Source organism: Amborella trichopoda, chromosome 5 (assembly GCF_054954075.1).
Source record: "Amborella trichopoda isolate Santa Cruz 75 chromosome 5, AtrichopodaSantaCruz75HAP2 v2.0, whole genome shotgun sequence".
NCBI lineage: Eukaryota > Viridiplantae > Streptophyta > Magnoliopsida > Amborellales > Amborellaceae > Amborella > Amborella trichopoda.
Window position 1 is genome coordinate 20,606,251 of NC_142340.1, and position 6,250 is coordinate 20,612,500.

Sequence of the window (6,250 nt, forward strand, 5' to 3'; positions counted from 1 at the left end):
ACGAAACAATGAGTTGGTTATTAGTTCATACTAGTAGTCGGTCTTTTCATATTCCTTAATTTTATTTTAGTCCCAACTCCAAAGAAAGCCGGATCTCAATGAGTCACACACTAAGCAATGCAATTTTACCAAATGGTTAATCAAATCTTTATTCAACCTTATAGAATTGAATTCATCATTTTTAATGAAAGCAAAGGAGTGAAACAGTTTTTTCGTTTTTGTCCCTATCCACAAGATGGAAAGGACCTTTTATTCTTCATCTACAAATATTCAAATTTTGATCCTTAATACCCCATAGATAGTTTGAACCATATAAGAACAATAATCAATTTTAGCCCAAATAGTGTGTAGGGGAACCCTGCCTTATCTGATCCATTCGACACAAGCAATCTCTTTTCCGTATAGACACCCCGCAATTTGTACTCAAATCCCCTTTGTATTTGGTTGTTTAGCTAATTCAATAGCTTTTTTCATTGCTTTTCGAAATGAAACTCTATTTTTTAATTGCAAAGTAAAATATTCTGCAAGAATATTAAGTTGTTCATAGGATCTTGCAATTCTTGTGATCATAATGTTGAGTCTCCAATTCATAGAATTTAACTTTTTTTGTACATTTATTTGTAATTCGTCGATTCCTTGGGTTGGGCCCTCAATTAACAACTTGGAGGACCCAATATAGATTGTGACCAGAATGAGATCAATTCTTTTTTGAATCCATATACGTGCAATGCCTTGGAATTTATTGGCATCGCCAGTGGACTGCAACCACTTCCATTGTTCAACTCAATCCATACTAAACCTTTTAAGAGTGATAAAGCAAGGAGCCAAAAGTTCAACGATGTTGATCTTACGAAAGAATTCCTTGTTCCGAATAAACAATTCCCCTTTTGATAGTAACTAATTTATCGTACGATCTGTAAATCTTTTAAAGCTTTAACTGCTGACCTAACGATGGGTTAAATCATTGGTGGGCCGTTCAAGGATTTTGTAGAATGAGATGGGTTAAGCCATCTCTGGGAAGCTTAAGATTGTCGTTGAGACTGAGATGGGTTAAGCCATCTCTAGGCAGCTTTTAAAACTGCTCTTTGATAATCTTAATCGAATCTCAAAATCCATAGACTTGCCATGCTCTGGATAAAGTTAAATGGGCACACTTGAATGATGTTAATAAGAACCATACTTTATCCATCGTACACTTGTTGTATGTCTTTAAGTGGTTTATTCTTAGTCTTTCATTAGAGCTAAGTAATTATCCTTCCCGATGGTCAAATATGGGTCATTCGCAACTCAATCTTTGTTAAGCATTGATTAGAATGTATCTGGTCCTGTTTAAGATAAAAGTACACCTAACAATAAGTCGACAGTCAAACATCCTTACTGAGTTGGACTTACTAGAGCCGATCTCTTCCTATTGGACGCATATGTGGCTATGAGGACTTACGTGTCTTAGACTACATTTGTGGGAATTCAATATATCCAACGGTCATATGGTTCAACGTCCATATGATAATAACCCCTCGTTTGTAACCCCTTATTTTTCTCAAAGACCCGTTGGAGATCAGGGAACCCTTTTGTTTCTCAAAGACCAGTTGTAGAAATACAACGGTTACCCCTTTTTCTCCCTACAAAATGGGAAGCCAAATAGAGGATTTGAACAACAAGGAAAATGTGTACTCTCTCTCTCTCTCTCTAGGAAGTGAAGGAATAGAAAATTCGAGCTCTGCGATCACCAACCTCACGGAACCCCTTCTCTAATCTCAGGTTTGATCTCATCCATGCTTTATCAATATTTACCAATAGGCTACAAACAACAAGGATATATGTACTTGGATGATGCATATGTGTACATGAATGTATTTTTTTTCTTTTTTTTTTGTATTCAGCTTAAACGCACTCAATCTATGGTATGATACTACATCCTTGCTCATAAGTATACATCCTTGGTTCTCTTAAACCATAGAGTAAATAGCAAGAAAAAAACATCGATTCGGATAATTAGATATCCGAATAATACAACCCTTCACCCTCACTCCTACCCTACACACACACAAATACATAAGAAAGTCTTGAATAAAAAGTAGTGATGATAACAAAATAAAAGTTGGAACTCTGACCAAGGCTTGAGCCCGAGTTCCACTGGCTGAATTGGACGAGTTCAAGTTGGACCGATGAAATTTCAATAATAAAAATTTAAGACTCAGGTGATTCTTGGTGCCCAATCATGTCTGACTCAGGTCAGACCACCAATCTTTTAAATGTTGGATGAGAATTGTGATGATGATGGTGGTGGTGATGATATGCACACCCGGTGCTTACGTCCGTAGAGTGAACACTTCTAATTTTCTGAAGGAATGTCTTTGTTTTACCTTATATCTGTTGATGTTGTCTAAGATTACAAAACTCAATAATTCTAGGCCAGAAACTATACAATGCATATGTTGTAATCCTTCGAAGTCCTAAATTCTAAATTCATTTACTTTGGGATAAAAAGATCACAAACATCCCTAACGGGAAAAAGATAATTGAAGATACTGCATAGGGAACAGAGCATCTAAAATTGTGATTTCAAGCAGATAAGCTTGAAGTTATAGGATATTCAGATACAGATTTTGCTGGGGATAAGGACGACAGTAAGTCCACCTCAGGACATATTTTCCTCTTTTGAGGGGTAGTTGTTTCTTGGTCTAGCAAGAAACAAGGGTGTGTAGCTAGGTACACACAGTAAGCTGAATACATTGCAGTAGCCCTGCTTGTATTTTTATCGTCAGGATAAAGCGCTTTATAAATGACTTGAAGCTATAAATAATTGACGGACCTATTCAAATATTTTGTGATAATCAAGCCGCAATTAAATTAATTCAAAGTGGAGCAAATAGATCCAAAGGAAGACATACAAATGTCCAATATCACTATATTCAGAATGTAGTTGAGAAAGGTGAAGTAACTATTAGTTACTTGCCCTCATCAAATATTATCGTTGATCCATTGAGAAAGGGTTTAAGTGTTGAACTATTGTCTAAGCACACTAGCTTAATGGGACTTAAAAATATTTAAGTCAGACATTTTTCATGAGTGAGAAATTCGCATTAGTATGAAAATCCTCATGATAGACATTTGTTATGAGAGGCCTATCCACAAAAGGGTGAGAAAAACTTCAGGACAAAATATTTTCTTAAAGGTCATACTCAAAAGTGGGAGTATACATGTGACTTATTATGCTTGGCCGTCATAGCCAAGTGGGAGATGTTGACATGTATGGTTATGAGGCCTTACGTGTCTTAGCCTACATTTGTGAGAATTTAATATATCCAACGGTCATATGGTTCAACGTCCATATGATCGTAACCCCTCGTTTTTCTCAAAGACCCGTTGGAGATCAGGGAACCCTTTCATTTCTCAAAAATCTATTACCACAATGGTTACCCCTTCTTCTCCCTATAAAATGGGAAGCCACAGAGAGGATTTGAACAAGGAAAAGGTGGACATCTCTCTAAAAGTGAAGGGATAGAAAATCCAGGCCCTCACGGTACCTCTTCTCTATTCTTGGGTTTGATCTTACACACGTTTCATCAATATTTACTAACAAAGCCTTGTTGATACTAGAGAAGCTGTAGATTCCCTTTATTAAACCCCAAGACAGAAGCATCAAGGTGATAAAAGTACCCCCTAGAGGTCACCCACAGCTCACACGGCCACAAAAGTCTAGGAGGAGAGCTACTCTTAGGAAGGCACACAAACCCTTTAGAATTTCAGCAACTTCGAAAATGCAAAAAGTCATAAAAGAGTCTTAGAACTAAAATCTGGGTTGTGCTCATTACAGTTCAATCCTTGACACTTTTGAATCGGGTAAGGCGTGATTTGTTATATGTGCAATCACATCTTGATGCCCAGTCGAAGGCTCAAAAGGCCAAGGCTATCTCAAGTACTGCAAAGATATTTTTTGGATTTATGCGTCCCCCTGAATAGTGGATATACATGAGGATAACCTCTTTTATGGGGAGGATGATGGGTCTTTTAAGACACTGTCTTGTAACATGATTGGAGCTATCGAAAATCAAGATTATGACAAAGTTAAAGCCTTGAAATGTCCTGATCTCCTTGAAGTTTGATGACACTTCATCTTATCATCAAACAAGGGTCCGCCACGTGCCTATACTTGGAAGAAGGATAGAAATAAGTAGAATCGATCACAATCTTCCTCTAGATATGCTACCCGAAGAGTATCAAATACACAAAAGCCTCGATTGGCATCCATTGGCTCTCAAGAAGTGATGTCGAAGCCCAAGGAGGTTGTATCGCAATCTTCGAAAAGTGGCTCAGTACAATACCCGAAAGAGGAACTTGGACTACAAGGCAAAGATATGGTTGTAAACGTATTGGTGGGGGTGCGCGTTGGCTGAAAACAAAGCTAAATTATATGCACAAATGTTGAGAAGAAGCCTTGAGATTTGCAAGGTTGTCAGTAATGAACTTGGGTGATGTCTCTCTCTCTCCAACAGGGTCCGTGGCGGTCATTTTATCCAGTCCATCTAATTTTTCAGACAGTGATGAGCCTAGATATCTATATCTATATATATATATATATATATATATATATATATATATATATATATATATATATATATATATATATATATATATATATATATATATTTCACAAGAGTATTTTGGTAAATTTATATCATGTAAAATATTTTTTTGATATTTTTTCGTTGATTCGCCTATTTTTTATGAACACACGCTCAAAATTTTTTATCATTCTGATTTGTAGAAAACAAATGAAAAATGAAACACTACTGGACAATCGTGACTGTGCGATGAACTTTAGACAGCGATTAGGGTAGGCGAAATCACTGTTCATTTTTGCCTATAGGCTTTGGGAATACGTTTTCATATATATATATATATATATATATATATATATATATATATATATATATATTATGGAAGATGCTAGAGTGAGCCCACTAGCTCATGGAATAGTATAAGCCTAATGGCCCAGATTGAATTTGGGCCGATCTGACGGTCAAGACTTTATATCGGTAATATAATTTTAATATTTTTTATATAAATTGAAATAACATGAAATTTGGAGCGTAAACTCTTCTCATCAAGGCACACATAGTAAAAATATTAAAAATAATAATTCACATAAATAAATTGACCAAAATACCTTTAGAACTTTTCAAGGGTATTTTGATCAGATTATGCGAATTATGTTTTTGATACTTTTATTAGAATCTAAAATTCTTGACGAATAGACGCTCCAAATTTCAAATAATTTGGATTTGTAGAAATAATTAAAATTCAATTACGAAATATAATTGTGATCATTAGATAGGTCCAGATCTAATCTGGGCCATTAGGCTTACACTATTCCATGAGCTCATGGCCTAACATGAGCTTTTTCCATATATATATATATATATATATATAATAGATGTTGTCAGCCCACGGGCTGACTACTACAGTGTCAGCCAATGGCCCAAATTGAATTTGGGCCCAATCCAATGGTCACAACCTTATTTTGTATTTGAATTTTCATTTTTTTATAAAAATCCAAATCACTTGAAAATTTAGGCATATATTATACTCATCGAGGCGCGTCTAATAAAAATATAAAAAAGTAATTCACAAAAGATAAATTGACCAAAATACTCCCAAAATATTTTTGGGGTATTTTGATCAATTTATATTTTTTAATTATTTTTTTAAATATTTTTATTATATTCTAATATTTCATAAGAATAGACACTCAAAATTTCAAGTGATTTGGATATGTATAAAAATAAAATTAAAATTAAAATACGAAATTAGGTCATAACCATTAGATTGGGCCCAGATTCAATATGGGCCGTTGGTTGACATTGTCACAGGTCACAGGATGATAGGATCTTTTCTCATAGATATATATATATATATATATATATATATATATATATATATATATATATATATATAGGTGGTAGAAGATCATGGTGATAATCATTCATTATGTTACTGAATTCTTCTTCAGTATTTTCCTCATAAATACCTTCCTTTTTTAAAGTGGTAGTTCCCATTTCCATGATTTGAACCCTAGTTTTCAAATATATCAGTTTATTGCGAACTTCATTTATCTCATGCTTTAACTCAAAAATTGAAGATTCTCTAATAGTTTGAGTTTTGTTTTGAACTCTGTTTAAGATGTCGTGGAAACTGTATTCTTCTCTTGTTGGAACGAGAGAAGGTTTAGGAGTAGTGGGTCTAG